This window comes from Lynx canadensis, chromosome D4 (assembly GCF_007474595.2).
Source record: "Lynx canadensis isolate LIC74 chromosome D4, mLynCan4.pri.v2, whole genome shotgun sequence".
Taxonomy (NCBI): domain Eukaryota; kingdom Metazoa; phylum Chordata; class Mammalia; order Carnivora; family Felidae; genus Lynx; species Lynx canadensis.
Window position 1 is genome coordinate 90,496,909 of NC_044315.2, and position 17,392 is coordinate 90,514,300.

Genomic DNA, 17,392 nt, shown 5'->3' on the forward strand with positions numbered 1-17,392 from the left:
GTGCCTAGTGGGTGCGAGCTGGCTTTGGGAAGGGATAGTAGGGAGCTTTAAAAGGCAGAGAAGGCTGGGGCGCCTGTCTGGCTCAGTCCGAACAGGATGTGCCTCTTGATCTCGGGGTTGTGAGTTCGAGCACCACGTTGGGTGTGGAAATTACTAAAAAAAAAAGTCAAAAGCTAAAAAAACAAAACACACACACAGAAAGCTGTGGAGTTGCTGGCAGACAGGTTGGGGGACGTGTGCTCAGACCCAACTGGTGAGCACTGGAATGAAGTGTAAGAGGCCCTTGGGGCAAGGTTGCCGGGGAAGGGGGAGGCTAATGCCGTGCGAGCAGGTATCTGTTCTCTGGCTGCTGTTAACGAATTACCGAATTACCGTGATGTTAGTGGCTTAAAACAATACGAGTTATCCTTGTGCGGTCCTGGAGGTCAGGAGCCCCAAATGACTCTTACGGGGCTACACCCAAGGAGTTCCCAGGGCTGGAGCCTCCAGGGGAGAGGCCGGGGGCCGCCCTCAGCTTGCGGCCGCTTCATCCGTCTCGAAAGCAGGCCTCTCTGACCCTTGTTTCCATCTCCTGCGTTATTCTTCTGCCTGGCCTCCCTCTTGTAAGGACGCTCGTGATCACATGGGGTTCACCTGGATGATTGGCATAATCTTCCCATCTCAAGGTTCTCGACGTCGTCGCCTTGCCGTGTGCTGAATAATGGCCCCCAAAGATGACACCCGCGTCCTAATCCCTGGAACCTTATATGGCAAAAGGGACTTTGCAGATGTGGTCCAGTGAAGCTTGACGCGGCCCTTCACTAGCTGTAGAATGTGACAGAGGGTCCTTGTCCATTGGGAGGATTCCCTGAGGCCGTGCAGCAGTGAGCAGGGCCATGAATGTCCTGCCCATCCTCTGAGGCCCGCTCAAATGCTGCCTCCTCCATGAAGCCTCCCTTGGTTATTCCAGCCAGGAGCTCTCCCACCTCTGAAGGCTGAGCTCTTTGGGCTTCCCAGCTCAGGACCCACTGAACCTGCAATGGTTGTATGTGGGTCACTTTCCCCTCTGCCAGAAAGTATTCTCTGGGCTCCAGCCCTCAGCACCAAGCCCACGCCTGGCCCACAGCAAGGGGACACTTCGGAATGAGTCTCCTCCAGGTACCGAGTGGGACCCAGGGTTCCCACACATCGAGTCTAACCCGCACAACCCTCTGCAAAGGAGGTGTCATTATCCTACACAGCAGGCAAGTGCAGAGCTGGGATTCCAATCTGATTCAGGGGCAAGATGGCAGCGTTCTTCAAGTCTCTGTTGACCCTTCCTCCCAATGACGCCGGCAGAGGCTTTCCCCAGACCTCCCATCTGCTTGAACCTGTGGGGTCCTGAGGCCTCCTGGAGGATGGCAATCCCTCCTCCTAGGCTCTGGGTCTGGCCAGGCAGGACCCCTCCACACTTCATTCCAGAGGCGTTTTCTGTTTACTGTAGCCAGAAGTGAGGTAAGGGGTTGAGATTTGCATGGGAGGGTCGTCTGGCCTCCCCATCAGGCTCCCAGTTTGTGGGGTTTCCCAACAAAGTCTTGGACACCACCTGCTTCCTCCTCTCCCCCGGTCCATGGACACAGAGGGACCCACAGAGGCAGATGGGCATGCCCAAAGCCACACATGGGGGCCGGGCCTGGAATGGATCCGTGTCAGGGGCCAGGGAGGGTGCTGGGGACACACACACACACACACACACACACACACGGATGGGGAGCTGCTTTGCATGTTCTTTGTTTGCTAAACAAAGCCACACCAATATTAGGAATTTGGCCACTTCTGCAGCAGGGCGGGGTGAGAAAGAGAAGCCGGGCTCGACGACAGACACACACACGTTTCTTCATCCGCGGGGGTTCCAGAGCTCCCTTGCACCGAGTCCCCTGTGGTGTGGGGGCTGGGGGACAGTGGAGGCCGGAACCCCGTTTGCACGTTGCTGAGAAAGGGGGCCAGTGCGGGCAGGTGAAACTTGCTTCCTGTCCCAGGGGAGAGAGATTCAGCCCCGTGTGGAGGGGCCTGGGGGTCGTTGGGGGGTTGGGGGCTGCTCTGCAGATGCGCTGAGCCTAAGAGCCATGCCGCTGCCCCTTCCAAAATCCGCACCCTCGCACAAGCCCAGGGCTGTCGCAGGCAGGGCCGCGTTCCCCGGAGAAGGCTCAGGAACCAGCACTTTGCCCGCCGTAAGCTCCCCGTCGAAGTCCTGTCTCCTTCGGGACCCGGGCTGCGCTCCTCGCACTGGGCTGGGGGCCGCTCAGCTGGCGCAGGGGGGCACCCCCCTCACCGCCTGTGCCTGCAGGGGAGCCCCCCCCCCCGGGCCCATCCTCCACCTGCCATCCTCTTCTGCCGCCTACCCGCTCGGAAATTTCCACGCCTGAGTCACAGCGTGTGAACTGGAGGACACTGTCCAGCCCTGTGAAGACCGCCCACGGCTTCCCTTTGCCACCTACGGGGACAGGAGCCCAGAGAGGGGAGGCCACGGCCCAAGTCTATTAGCCGCGATGGCGCACAAAATCCAGCCTAGTGGCCCCCGGGGCCGTGGGATTGATTACACAACCCTAGGGGGGCTCTGTTTACGTAGGATACTGTGCACATCGTGGCCTCTGAAGTTATTTGGTGACCGCTGCCCTGGCCCCGCTGCTGAAAGGCGGGTGGGCGTGGCCAGGGGCACGGGACACTTCAGGACGCCCTCAGCAACTCCACACAGAGCGCCGATCTACTCGACAGTAAGTAACAAAATTAGTGTTAGCATAGTTTATTTTTTTTACTTTTTTACTTTTTTAAATGGTTATTTATTTTTGAGAGACAGAGAGAGCACAGGTGGGGGAGGAACAGAGAGAGAGGGAGACACAGACTCCGAAGCAGGCTCCAGGCTCCGAGCCGTCAGCACAGAGCCCGACGCGGGGCTCGAACCCACGAACCGCGAGATCGCCACCCGAGCCGAAGTCGGACGCTTAACCGACGGAGCTCTCCAGGAGCCCCAACGATGTTAAAATATTTTAATATTGAAACAAACCAGCCACGTTAGGGAACAGAATGCAACACCAGGATTAATTTTCGGATAAAATGTCGTGTTAGCGATGGTAACTTCGGGCCACATCTAGCCCCTACGCTGGGCAGTTCCTGTGGACGTGGCCACATCCCACACGGCAGCCAGGCCCTGCCAGCCCTGGGACCAGGGCCCCAGAAGGACAAACTGGGAGATGCCCAACGGAGCCCTCCATGGAAATTACTGATAAGGATGTAAATGTGTCTCCCAGTGTCAGCCCAGAATTCTTGTGTGGCTGACTTGGCCCCAACCTGTCCCGGCTGGTCCCCACCTGCCCCCACCCAGGGTGAAGTGCACTGGCCTGGAAGGAACAGATGGGCCGAGGTGAGGAGGCAGGGTGCTGGGGCAGTGGAGAAAGTGGAAGGATCTAGAAGAATAGGACCTATTCCGAACATTCCCAAGAAACCAAAGGGACTTCCCTCCAGCCCCTCAAGAATCAACCCCCAGCCCCTCACCATCATGACCTAAACTTCGCCGCCCTAGATGGGCTCCCACTCAGTGTGGGCACATACTACCCCAGAGGGAAGGGGCAGGACCAATAAAGGGAAAGGAGTGGGCAGGGAATTGAGGAGACAGGATCAGAGAAAGAAGATCTGGGCTGGACAGAAGCATATGAAGCCAGCTGGTCACCAGCAGTAGGACAGAGCCTGGTGTGGGCTAGGGACAGTGTAAGGGACCCAAGACCCACAAGAATCTTCTAAAGGCACGAGAGCCCTTGACTGCTCAGGAGACCAGGGCAGGAGCTCAAGACAGCTCAGCTGAGCTTTAGAAAGAGGATTCAGTGGGGGGCGCCTGGGTGGCTCAGTCGGTTAAGCATCCGACTTCGGCTCAGGTCATGATCTCGCGGTTTGTGGGTTCGAGCCCCGCATCGGGCTCCGTGCTGACAGCTCGGAGCCTAGAGCCTGCTTCCGATTCTGTGTCTCTTTCTCTCTCTGCCCCTTCACCTGCTTGCACTCTCTCTCTCTCTCTCTCAAAAATCAATAAACATTAAAAATTAAAAAAAAAATAAGACGATCCAGTGGGTGTCTGGTGTGGCCTGGGGAGCTCATCGGTGGGGTGCTGATGCCCAGGCTGGTCAGGGAGGAGAGGGCTCCCCAAGAAGGAGGGAAGGACACACGGAAGAATAGCCAGGTCATTCCAAGCCACCTTCCTGGAATTCTAGACAAGCAGCAAGGTCTTTCCCCCAAAAAGGCCTTTAGAGAATTCTTGACGCCTTGCACACGAGCCTTTGCCCACACCTCTGCCTGGAGCACCCACTTCCCTCCCGGGAACCGTCTCTCAGCCTGAAACCTGGCTCAAGTGCATTAAAGCTGTCAGCCACGTGTGCTCGCCCCAGGACCTTCCATTTCACTCCCAGGAGTTTATGTTAAAGAAATGGTTGTGGGGGCCCCCGGGGGGCTCGGTCAGTTAAGCGTCCAACTCTTGGTTTGGTCTCACAAGGTTTCCTGGGTTCGAGCCCCACGTCGGGCTCTGCGCTGACAGCCCAGAGCCTGCTTGGGATTCTCTCTCTCCCCCTCTCTCTCTGCCCTGCCCCTGCTCTCTTTCTCTCTCTCTCAAAATAAACAAATAAGCTTTAAAAAATGAAAAAAAAAATTAGTTGTGGATGGTCACACAGATTAGCTCCCAGAGCATCTTCTGAAGCCCACTGGTGATAGAAAAGAAAAACAAGGTGAAGTTTCCTTAGTCGGATTAGTCGCAGTGTCCTAATCTCCGACGAGAGGAGATGGGCTAAGTGAGCAGCGGGGCATCACCCCACCACTGGTGACAGCTCTTTCTGGGGGCTGGGAAGGACGGCTGGACCGCCGCCCTCTCGGCGCTGCCTCTAAAAGCAAGGAGACTTGGACTGGTTGTGCGTGTGGACTTTTCCAGCTTGAGGAGGAGATCGATTTTGCGGAATGGAGGTGTCGACGCAGGAAGCCGGTCATGATCCCTGAAGTGAGAGAGCGGTTTGAAAATCAGTATGCGCCCTCCGATTCCATTTTGTCCCTCACACGCACGGAAGGAAGCTGGGGAGGATAGGGGACGGCGTTATCGACAGCCGCTCTTGCTGAGCAAAGGGAGCTGTGGATATTTTCTCCCTGTATTTTTCGGCGTGTGTGTTTCATTTCTCGGCAGTGGGCGCGCATGATAACATTATCGCTGGCGTTAAGAAAGGCGCTTCCATCGCTCAAACATCGTTTCCCTGCTTTGAGGTTTGCCTTGTTGCACCTCTGCCCCCCACCCTGCTGCCCACCCCGCAGGCTCCCCGTCGCCGGACAGGTCCTTTTCTCCTTTACGAGTGTGGGAGGGCTGGCCCCCGGCTCCGCAGCCCTGGGAGCCCCCTCCCAGCAGGCACTGGGTCCAGTCCTTTGCGTCCCGGCCCCCCACAAGGTCTCGAGTTGAGGCTCCCCTGTGGCAGGCGGGGTGGGACCCCTAAGGGGAGGCCCCTGGCTTGGGAGTGGTGGGGCAGACCCTGGACGCGCAGCGCTTCCTCTTGGCCTTGGCGATGGGCCGGACCCTCCCACGCGCCTCCCTGGCGTCCAGCTCTGAATGGGCCCCAGCCGGGAGCCAGGCGGGCCCCGGGGGTTCCGACGCTGGGGACCAGCTGCAGGAAAGCAGGAGGAGGGAAATCTGAGGCAGGGGCATGTGCCGAGCGGCCGGGGCTCAGGTTTAGCCTGATAAGTTTATCACGCGGTGCCGGCTGCCAACCGTCGGCTCGGAGCAGGCCAGCGGGCCTGGGCAGGAGCGCGCTCCCAGCCGATAGCGCCTTCCAAGTGTTATCAAAGGCCCGGTGGCCCAGGGAGCGGGAGAAGCGGAGCGGGACGGAGGGAGAAAGAGACTTGCAACCATTTCACCCCAACGACAAGAGCCAGGGAGGGAGAGGGCCCCCGAGGTGCCTTGAGGGGGGGGGGGGGGTCGACATCCCAGCTACGCCAGCAAACACAGTTAGGAATTAGCCTCATGCAGGCTGGACAACCCCACTTCTCCCTCGTCACGGATGCTGCCGGCGGCCCTTCTGCAAGGCCTCAAGAAAAAGTCTCCTTTTCTGGAAGGTTCTTCACCCCCGAACACGTGAGGGAACCGGGGGGGGGCGGTTATTTCTCCACCATTCTTGAGAGTGAGAGTCAGACTCAGTCTAGCCCCCCGAACGCCCAGCCTGGGGACCGGTCACCCCCCTGGAACCACCACTCAGGACTCAAATGCCTCATCATCCCTGCCTCTCGCGAATGAGGAAACGGGGTCTCAGTGAGTGCAGACGAGGGGCAGGGGGACCAGGACTGGGGGACGGGAGGGACGAGAGGCTGAGGCCTGGTGACCCCCCCCCCCCCGCCATGTTGGGAGGGAAGAAACGCTCGTGGCCACTAAGGGGAAGTCGCTCCCCAGCTGGTGCTGCTCCGGGCCACGGCACAGGGGCGCAGACAGACTGACTTCGGCTGTGAAAGCACCTGTCGGGGACCAGGGACACCCTGAGGTCCACAGGGCTATAATGGGGGGGGGCGTGGCATCACAGTAGATTTAAAAATCCCCTTTTCTAGGCTTTTTCTTTCTGCGTTTTCCGTGAAAGAAAAGAGCGGACGGCTGTGCTCCCGAGAGCCCACATGACAGCCCAGGCCCGTGACCTTCCAGAGGCACGTGCCACAGGCCAGGCACCATCTAGGCCGGCGGGGAAGCTGACACAAGGCCCGCCCTCAGTGGGGATGCGGAGGAGAAACAGAACAGGGAGGCTGGGGCATCAGTCTGGCCCCTGCTTGGCCAGGTAACTTTCAGGCACTGCCCTCTGGGCCTCTGTTTCTCTTGTCTGTAACAACGACACCTGTGGTCTTTAGAACTCTCTAGATCCCGTCTGCAGGCTCCAGGGTCCCAGATGTCACGTCATCAACTCTTGAATGCCGGGATAGAGAGCCGGGGGTGGTACCCGGCGGCTTGGGGGGCCTGCGGTGTGCACGGGCGCAGGGCGAGCGTCCGCACGCGGGGCGCGGCTTCAGACGGAGGAGGCCTGGGAAGTGGTTCCTGACACGTTCCTGCGACTTAGGCCTCTGCCGCGAGTGTCTCACACTTACTGAACTCAGAAGTGCAAGCACTTTACAGGAACGAACCCTTCGAGGGAGGCGTCATCATCCCTGAGTTCCTGGGGAGGAAACAGAGGCGAGGCCGGAGAGGCGAAGCGACGTGCAGGCACCCCGGCCATCACCGGGGCCAGCCCTCGGGGACCCCTCTCAGCCCTGAGCCGCCGCTGTGCACAAATACAGTTGCTGTCCTTGCTGAAGGCTCTGACTTTGGAGCCCGGGCTTCCAGGCTGGCACCCGGGGCCCGGCGTCCTCCCTGCCGTCGCATGGCGGGCTGACCTGGGCTCGCGGGGCCGCCCCTGCGGACAGCTGGAGCCACAGACACCAGAGCGAAGCTCGGAGCTATTTCTGCAAAGGGTGACTTGGGACTTCCTCCCAGATCTCTTAAAAATAAAGGGGTTATCGTGGCCCTCAGGCTCCTTCCTCCACACGAGTGAACCCTGACATGATTTCTGGGGAAGGCCTGAGCCCCCGGGCCTCCCTCGGCCCAGCGAGGACTTATCTCTGAGCTCAGTTGGGCAGCAGGAAGGGAGGGAGGCGACCACCGCGGGCAGCTCTTCCTGCCCCAGAAGCCCCTTTTGGGAGCAGCGGGGGATGTGGCCACTGACTCAGGGGCGTCAATCACCCCTCTGCCCCGGCCTGCGGTTGCCCACCAGACTCCGAGGGGAATCAGAAATCAGGGAGCAGAGAGCATTCTGGGGAAGTTCCAGCACATCCAGCCTGGCCTCTGCTCCAGACCCTCCACTGCATCCAGCAGGACCCCTGTCTCTGTCTATGGCCCAGCATCAATGCTGGTGGCACATCTGTCTCCACTAGACTGCCAGCCCCTGTGGGCACCTGAAGATCGGCCCCTCCCTGCAGGAAGAGTGAGGGGCAAGGTGGAGGGACCAGGTAGGCCCAGGCTGGGGCCACCTCTCCCTGCCACCGGGTAGGCTGTGCGGCAGAGAGAGGGGCCAGGGGCCCGCCCACACCCTCGGGGGATCTCCTCCCCACTGCAGGTCTCAGACTTTCAGTCCCAGTAGAGGGCAACTCTCAGGGTCCTGAGGAGCGAACCCCAAGACTCCGTTCCACAAGCATTTGTAGGGTGTCCACTCCGGGCTGGGCCCTGGTGGGGCAAGAGAAAAGGCATCTAGGGGACGGTCAGAGGCTGAGGGGCCACCAAGCCCAGCCCTGGGGCCAGAGAAGTCTTCTTGGAGGAAGCAGACCTGTGAGAGACAAAAGGAATTTGATCTGTCAAAAGTGAAAAGAGCTGCCCCAAGCCAAGGAAACAGTAGTACAAAGGCCCTGGGGAGACAAAGGCCTCAAGTTGGCCCCTAGCGACACTCTCAACCTGCTGGGGGCCTGGGGGCCACCCAGTGCCCCCCTTGGGCCGCCAGAGGCCAATGCGTAAAGCCAGGGTGACTTAGAGGGTCCCGGGAGCCGTCCTGTGGGGGCTCAGCGCCCAGCCACATTCGCCCTGCCTCACCGTTGGCACTCGTGGTCCCTGACGTCCAGTCCCCAGTGGCTCACAGAGTGCCCCCCCACCCCCCGTGGCCCAGTCCCCCTCTGGACTCCTTTGGGAGGGAGATTCAGGCTTCCAGAGCTGAGTGTCCCCGAGGCACTCTGCAGAGGCCAACAATCTTAGCTGGAAACCGTCAGGGTTCGGGGTTTCCTCCTGGCCGGCTCCCCAGCGCCCCTCAGCTCAGCCTCAGACTTATCACTGCCCTCCAGCTGTCTCGCCCCCAAGCCCCCTCCAACCACCTCCCCCAGATGATTCAGCAAATCTTCCCTCCCTGGGGGGAAAACAAGGGTGAAAAAAATCACAATGTCAGATTACAAAGCCCCAACCGTAGGGCAGGCCCCTGGCAGGGAGATAAGGGTCCCCTGCTCCCGCCCTCAAAGCCCCTCGGGTAGATAAACCTTCTAAAGCAGCAGCCGCGTGGCTGAGAGAGACAGGTCGCTGGGTGGCCCTGCAGGGCGCAGGGCCCAGGGCCCCGGGCCCCGGACAAAGAGGAAGCACCCACGACTGGTGTTGCCATCACGCCCCTCGCCTGGAAGGGAGAAAGAGAAGGGCGGGGGCTTTCTCAGAAAGTTCACTGGGAGGGTACCCACAAATGCCCTCCACCCCGGGTGGCCCTCTGCCAGTGCGGCCTGCAAAACATGCTACATGCAGGGCCCAGCTGTGCTGAGGAAATGGGGGCACCAGGCCTCACGGGAGCCTAGGGCAGCTGGGTTGCCATTGACAGGCCCGGAGCCTCCTCTGGGGAGGGCAGGGCAAGGCCAAAGTCGGCTCGGCCACGTCAGCCTTGGAGACCTCTTCAGGGGCAGTCCTGGCCCTCCAGGCTGGAGTCGGGCCAGACGGGGCCTCCCTGGGGCCTCAACTCCACATCCAGAGACCTCTGGACGTGGGGAGGAGGCTGGGGAAAGTGAGGCCACCCGGCCTCCCTCCACCAGCACAGACAGCGGGCTAGACAATGGGTTTGCAGTTAGGCCTCGTGCAGGGCTCTGTCACCCAAGGCAAGTCCCTTCTCGGCTCTGGGCCCATTGCTTGTCTGTAAAATGAGAACGATAATAAAATTCACCGGCAGAGCTGTCCCGGGGAGTCCGTGGGCACACGTCCAGCACGAGTGGCCCCAGCCAGTCTCGGGTGTCTGTTTCCACAGCTGGGGAATCAGCATCTGGTTGGAATAGGAATGACTCGGGGACAAGTGCTCACACGGTGCTTGCCACACAGGGCCAAGTGTCCAGCTATCCAAGCGTCTGGCTACCTCCCCCGCTTTATCTGGGGAAGTTTGCGGAGGTCATTTGTCGGGGGACGGCGAGGCTGGCTAGTGGGCATCTGTGACACGGAGAGCTTTCCAGGTGAGGCCTGATCCCCAGGGCCCTCTGCCTATTTTTTTTTTTTTTTTTTAAAACGCTTATTGATTTTTGAGAGACAGGAAGAGACAGAACATGAGCAGGGGAGGAGCAGAGAGAGGGAGACACAGAATCCGAAGCGGGCTCCAGCCTCCGAGCCCAACGCGGGGCTCGAACCCACAGACCGTGAGATCATGACCTGAGCCGAAGTCGGCCGCTCAACCGACGGAGCCACCCAGGGGCCCCCGTTACGTATATTTTAGCGCCAGAAACAAAGCTGGTGGTTGCGGGGTGGCCTTGGTATTTGCTGAACAGAGGCTCGGGAACCAGAGCCCGGCCCCAAATGGCTCGCAGTCCGTGGAGAGGCCCCTCCAGGCGGGCCAACAGAGCAAGGGGGCCCTGCTCTGGGCTGGAGCAGGGAGGGAGCTGCGGGGCTGCGGGAGAAGCTGCGGGGAGACCAGCTTCTCTTGGGGGTCAGCAGCTGAGTACTGAGCAGGGAGCAACACCGGAATCCCCTCGTCCTTCTCCTCTTTCTGCCAGACTGGTTTGCCGGCCTCTGGGCCTCCTGGAGCGCTGTTCCCGCTGCCCGGGAGGGGGTCCCCTCAGTTCTTCACCAGACTCGCGCTTTCTTCATTCTACCCCCATTGTACCCCGTAAGAGACATGCCTCATAGTTACAGACACCCAGCAACGGCCCCTTCTGCATGCCGATCACAACTGTCAGTAAATAGCTGCTTGTGCCACTGACCGGGCACAGTCTATGCAGGTCTCATAGCGTCCCAGCACTTAGCAAAGAAATACTTTCAGTGGGTGGGTGGATGGGTGGGCAAACAAATTAATGGGCCTGGCCTTCCACCCCCCCCCCCCAAAGGGGCTGATGCACGGTGAGTGCTCAAAGCTTGAGACAGGTAAGGCTGGGGGTGAAGGGACACTTCCTAATCCTTTGCCCCTCAACCTGAGCCTGTGTGGGTTGTGGACCTATCCCTCCCGCCCCCATGTCAACGAGAGGATACGGGAGACCCAGCCCAGGGCTGCACCTGGAGGGCAGCATCTCCACCCTTGGGGAAGACAGAAGAACCCTCTCAACCCACCAGCTGATCTGATCGGCCAAATGGCACCCTTTGTCCACGCTAAGCACTTCGCGCGTAGATAGCGTTAGGGGGTCACATATCCCTCCCGGCAGTGGCACTGAGGCACAGGCTTGTCCAAAGCAGAACTTTAAAGAACCTCTTCCCCGTCTTTCTAAGCTGAAGGCAAGCCCCGCCCACGGAATTGAGGGGCGTCCTGATTCTGCTGCTCTCTCCTGGGACGCGCAGGTCTGGCTTTTGTGTCTCCCCCTTCACCTCCCTGCGCCCCCTCGCCCTTTCTTGCCCTGCTCTCCTCGCTCCCCACCTTCTTCTTTCCTCCCTGTATGTACGTGACCGCATGGGTCATCCCTCCCTGCTTCTCAGGGTCCCTGACCCCCTAGACTGGCCAGGCTCGGGGTGGTCCCCCTTCACTTGCTGAGGTGTTCCTCCGCTCGTCCTTACCCGATTAGGTGTCTGTCTGCCCGTGAAACTGGCCAAGGAGACCCAGCCCCCAACAGTCAGGCCGGGGTACCGCACGTGGGGGGCTTTTCAAAGTGTGAGGCAGACACCCCTTCTCAGAGGTCACCCCCAGCTGAAGGGGAAGGGAGAGCAAAGGCAAGGAGGCCCGGGGACGGGGGCCAGGAATTGGGGGGTTGGGGTGGGCAAAATGTGTGTGGTTGGAAGGAGGCAGGAGAGCCAGGGGGAGCTGGACCCCCAGACGCTCCGTCAATAGGGAGCCACGCCAGGTACTGAGGCGGCCCGGCGGGGAGGGACTGGATTTGCGATCCAGGGGAAACAGCGCCCCCTGGCTTCTGCAGGGAGAAGGTGGTGCCGCCCTGAGGTTGAGGGAGGTGAGGCTGTCCAAGGGGGGGGGGTCCCCGCAGCCCCTCAAGATGAAGCAGCCTCCAGGTCTAGGGAACCCTGGCAGGCGGGTGCTGGGGAGTGCCCCGTGACCCGGACACAGCCTCCTGGCCTCACCCGGAGACAGATTACAAAGGGCGCAGGCCCTGATGGGGAACCGTTTGGTGACGTCCCACAAAATCACAGGTGCACGTGCCCTTTGACCCAGCAATCTCTTACAGACCTCCAGCCCGTGTGTGAGAAACGACACACAGCAGTGATTCATTGCTACGCTGTTATTTGCAAAAGGTTGGAAACAACCTAAGTATCCCTCAAAGAGGGTCAGTGGAATAAATCATGGGCCAACCTTACAGTGGAATAGTGGGCGTCTGTTCAGAAAAATGAGGAAGCGCTGTGTGAATTGATGTGGAGTCATTTCCATGATATATTGCCAAGTGAAAAAGGAAGATACGGAGGGGAGTGTAGAGCGAGCTACCATTTGTGGTCAACTAATTTATAGTTGACTTTAACAGATCGAGGAGTCCTATTATCTCTCCAGGGAAGCCAGTAAAAGTATGTGCAACTATTTATTAGGGGGGAAAACAGAATAATAGCCCATTTGTGGGTTAGCTGTTCACATTTTAAAGGGGGTGGAGACTACGTATATATATGTATATACATATACACATATGCATATACGGTTTTGCTTACGACCGTGCAGATTATTTCCAGAGAGATAAACAAGAAACTGATAATATTAGTCACCTCGAGAGAAAAGATGATCTTAGTGATTGGAGAAAGGAGTTGGGAGCTGGCTTTACCTTGTAGGTTTTGGTGTCTCGGAGTTTGAACGATGCGTATTATTGCCCAACCCCCTGGAGGAAAAATGTCAGGGGCCAGTTAGAAGCTGTTCACAGGGCTAACGCTGAGAGATGATGTGAGCTGAATGGGGTGATAGAAGCAGTGGGAGACGATGGACCCCTGATTTAGGGGATGGAGTGGACCACGTGGCAGTGGATGGACTGGGGGACCAGGGAGTGTGGGGAACCCACGGTGACGCCCAAATTGCTGGTGTTTCCATTCCTGAGGAGGGAATCCTGAAGGAGGAAGTTGGGGGGGAAAGAGGTTTGTGGAGAGACAGAGGAATCCAATTTGGGTATCATCTGTCTCTTCTCTCCTTGACTGTCCAGGACCCCCTCCACCTCCTTCGTGGAGAAATTTCCCCCCGTGGGTGGGCTGGGGGGAGGGCAGTTTCGAGCACCACCCTGGGCTTGCCTACCTCCCGGAGCCCTTGGGCCCCGGTCTGGTTTCCCTGTCCCGTTGGTGGGGTGACTCACTACAAAGAGAACCAGAAAATTCTTGGGGTGGGTGATTGGAATATTCTCTGTCGCGACTGGGGTGGTGATTGCATTCGCCTATTTGTGACTATACTGAACTACTTAAACCGGGTCTGTTTCATTGCATATAAATTATACCCCCAGACAGCTGATTTAAAAGTACATATGTGTTTTTAATAGAGAATACTTACACATTATATATTTTTATATGCAATATATTAAAAATATGTGCATATCATGACAGGATGACAATAGTGTAAAAGGCAAGAGGGGTCTGAATGGGTCTTTGCGTTCCTAAGGCAGTGGGAAAAGTATCAATTTACACTTGGCTTTCATAGAACAAGGATTCACACCACAGTCTCTACGGTGACCAGGAAAAGTGTGCCCAACTATTTAATAGAGGGAAAACAGAATAATAAACTATAATGAGTATAAAAGAGGAAGTGAAAGGGGACGGGAAGACACGGAACAGGCAGGACAAATAAAAAAAATAGGAATATAAAAGATGTACACCCAAATTGATCAGCATTGCGTTAAATATAAAACCATTAAACACTCCAGTCCAAAGACCAAGGATACTGGGAGGAAGACCAGAGCTATATCCTGTTTACAAAGGCACACAAAATCTAAGCAAGCAGAGAGACCGGAAGTGATAGAAAATGATATATACCAGGGAAACACTAACCAAAACACATCTCCCGTAGTGATGTCAGTATCACGCGATTCAGACCTTCCTAGAGAGGAAGAGAAACATTTCGGGAGGACTGCAGGGCCGTTGCTAAGTTGGTATACACACTGCAGCGCGGACCTCAATTAGAAACAAAATCGGGGCGCCTGGGTGGCTCGGTCAGTTGAGTGCCAGACTCCTGATCTCAGCTCGGGTCTTGATCTCAGAGTTGTGAGTTCAACTCACATGCTGGGTGTGGAGCCTGCTTAAAAAGAATAGCAAAAGAAAGAAATAAAGCAAGATTGACAAATCTGAGAGGAGAACAGGCGAGGTCACGACTGCAGCGGGAGGTGGTAACGCTTCCCTTATAGACTGAGCAGACTCACACACACGTGTGCACGCATGCGCCCCAGGAAGGATGGAGGACATCGTACCTGACACGTTCTTTTTGGATGTACCTGGAACACTTCACAAGGCTGACTATAAAACAAGTCCCAATAAATTTCATTTTAAAAGATTTATTTTATTATTTATTCTGGGGAGAAGGGGCAGAGAGAGGGGGAAACAGAGGATCTGAAGTGGAATCCGTGCTGATGGCAGAGAGCCCGATGTGGGGCTCGAACCTATGAACTGTGACATCATGGCCCGAGCCCAAATCAGAAGTTGGGCGCTTAACCCACTGAGCCACCACCCAGGTGCCCCTGTATTATCACATTTTGATAAAGAACTTCCACTCTAAGTGTTGACGAGAACCAACTTCTCTGCCTCCCATCATTTTTAAAATGTGGTGAAACACACATGACATAAAAGTTACCATCTTCACCACTGGAAAAAAAAATGTTTTTGTTTATTTACTGATTTCCAGAGAGAGAAAGTGCGAGTTGGGGAGGAACAGAGAGAGAGAGAGAGGGAGAGAGCATCCCGAGCAGTGCTCTACACTGTCAGTGCACAGCCCGATGCAGGGCTCGCACTCAGGAACCACGAGATCACGACCTGAGCTGAAGTTGGACGCTTACCCACCCGGATGCCCCCATCTTAACCATTTTTAAGGGCACAGTTCGGTAGCGTTAAGTACACGCACAGCGTTGTGCAGCCGTCAGGACCTTTTCATCTTGCAAACTGAAACCCTAGATCCACGAAACACTGGCTCCCCACTCGCTCTCCTCCAACAGCCCCTGGCAGCCAATGATCTACTCTCTGGATCTACGAACTCGACTGTTCTAGGTACTTCAGGTCAGTGGAATTAGACAGCTTTGGTCTTTTTGTCACTGGCTTCTTTCACATGGCAGAACATTCCCAGGGTTCGTTTACGTTGTAGCACGTGTCAGAATTTCCGTGCTTTTTTAAGGCTAATGTTCCATCGTAGGGGTGGACCACATTTTGCTCACCCATCATCTGTTGATGGACACTCGGATTGCTTCTGCATTTCGGACGTTTAAAAAGAATTTTTTTTTTTTAAATTTTTTTTTTCAACGTTTATTTATTTTTGGGACAGAGAGAGACAGAGCATGAACGGGGGAGGGGCAGAGAGAGAGGGAGACATAGAATCGGAAACAGGCTCCAGGCTCTGAGCCATCAGCCCAGAGCCTGACGCGGGGCTCGAACTCACAGACCGCGAGATCGTGACCTGGCTGAAGTCGGACGCTTAACCGACTGCGCCACCCAGGCGCCCCTAAAAAGAATTTTTTTTAACATGTATTCATTTTTGAAAGACAGAGAGAGACAGAGCGCAAATGGGGGAGGGCTGGACAGAGGGAGACACAGAATCCGAAGCAGGCTCCAGGCTCCGAGCTGTCAGCACGGAGCCCGACGCGGGGCTCGAACCCACAGACCGCGAGATTATGACCTGAGCCAAAGTCGGACGCTCAACCGACTGAGCCACCCAGGAGCCCCTCTGCTTTTTTTTTTTTCTTTAAAGGTTATTTATTTATTTTGAGAGGCAGAGAGCACGCGCAGGGGAGGAACAGAGAGAGGGAGAGAGAGAATCCCAACGAGGGATTCTGTCAGCGCAGAGCCTGATTCAAGGCTCAAACTCATGAACCGTGAGATCATGACCTAAGCCGAAATCAAGAGGCGGACACTTAACTGACTGAGCCACCCTGGTGCCCCATTCAAGACTCTGCTTTTAATTCCTTTGGGGGCACCTGGATGACTCAGTCACTTAGGCATCTGACTTCAGCTCAGGTCATGATCTCACAGTTCATGAGTTCGAGCCCCACATCAGCTCTGTGCTGACAACTCAGAGCCTGGAGCCTTCGGATTCTGTGTCTTCCTCTCTCTCTGCCCCTGCCTGCCTCAAAAAGAAATACAACTTTAAAAAACTGAATTCCTTCGGGTATTTACTCAGAAGTGGGATTGTGGATTATATGGTCATTTGACATTTAATTTTTTGAGACCCTGCCATACTTTCGCCCACAGTGGCTGCACATTTTCCATTCCTCTGCTGGAACCTTCCAGACTGGCTTCTGGCTCTGACTGCTAGACTACCTTTGGCCCTGGACCTTCATATCACAACACACCAGGCAGGTGTCACGGAAGGTGCTAGAGTGTGTATGCCTGGAAGCCATTCCTACATAGGACGGCCGGCGACAGATGAACTGTACCCAGATGCGACTACGGACCACACATATGTATTCCACGCAATCCACACTGAACGTACTCCCAACGGGACTTCCCCTTTGTCAAGTCCCTTAAGTACCTGTGACCACTTCAATGCCTCCCAACACAAGGGCAAGTGGGATGGAGGGCAGGGTAGGTAGAAAGAGACAGTAGTCTTAACCGATTGCAGTTAAAATATCTTACTGTTTTAATTTTTATAAAAACAAACGCCCACGTGAACACAATGATAAGGCACCTCCCAGAGCCTTGCGAAAAGGTACCTGCAATCGAGGGGCCCTGATGTCTCCCATCCGGGTGCTAACCAGGCCCGACCTTGCTTAGCTTCCCAGATCAGACCTGATCCCGCCCGTTCAGGGTGGTATGGCCATAGACCCTGATATTTAAATTTTATTAGTGTCATTGTAAATTTGCCTCTGCCTGGCACATTTGTGAAACTATTTTACTTGGCAACCTAAACTCCATTTATGAACGACCTTTGAAGTTCAGTCCTGTATTTAACTTTGCTTTGGGATGACAAGCTGCCTAGGGAGGGGAAGGCTCCTGGCGACAGTGGGTCCCACTTTTCAGCTGAAAAGAAAACTGAAGCCTCTGAATAAACCCCACTTCCCGGGTCCCCATCGGTTGCAGCGGTGGGATTGTGCGGGGAAATTCCTGGACTGGGGAGCGCGTGCAAGGGTGTAGAAGGGGCGTGGCCTCCCTGCGGTCGGACGTGATCGGAAGCTGCTGACCCCGGCTCAGCACAGGACTCCTGGGAAGCTCTGTTCCCTGCGCTCACAGCCCATCTCTCCTCCTTCGGCGGCCACTTCCCCTTCTTCCGGGTGTCATGGGCACCGATGACCACCAGGTGGCGACGTTGCCTGCGAGGACGCTCTGTCGCCATCGGGTGGTCAAAAGCGAACACTACTCCTTCTCTCCAATTCTAAGGGC

General features: G+C 56.5%; 1 long non-coding RNA gene across 1 annotated transcript; it reads left to right on the plus strand.

The window, feature by feature from the left end:
* Nucleotides 1–4,809: 4,809 nt before the first annotated feature.
* On the plus strand, nt 4,810–7,529 carry LOC115498967. The gene is made up of 2 exons (XR_003964037.1): nt 4,810–6,280; nt 6,571–7,529. It is a non-coding gene; the product is annotated as an uncharacterized LOC115498967 (long non-coding RNA).
* Nucleotides 7,530–17,392: the final 9,863 nt, after the last annotated feature.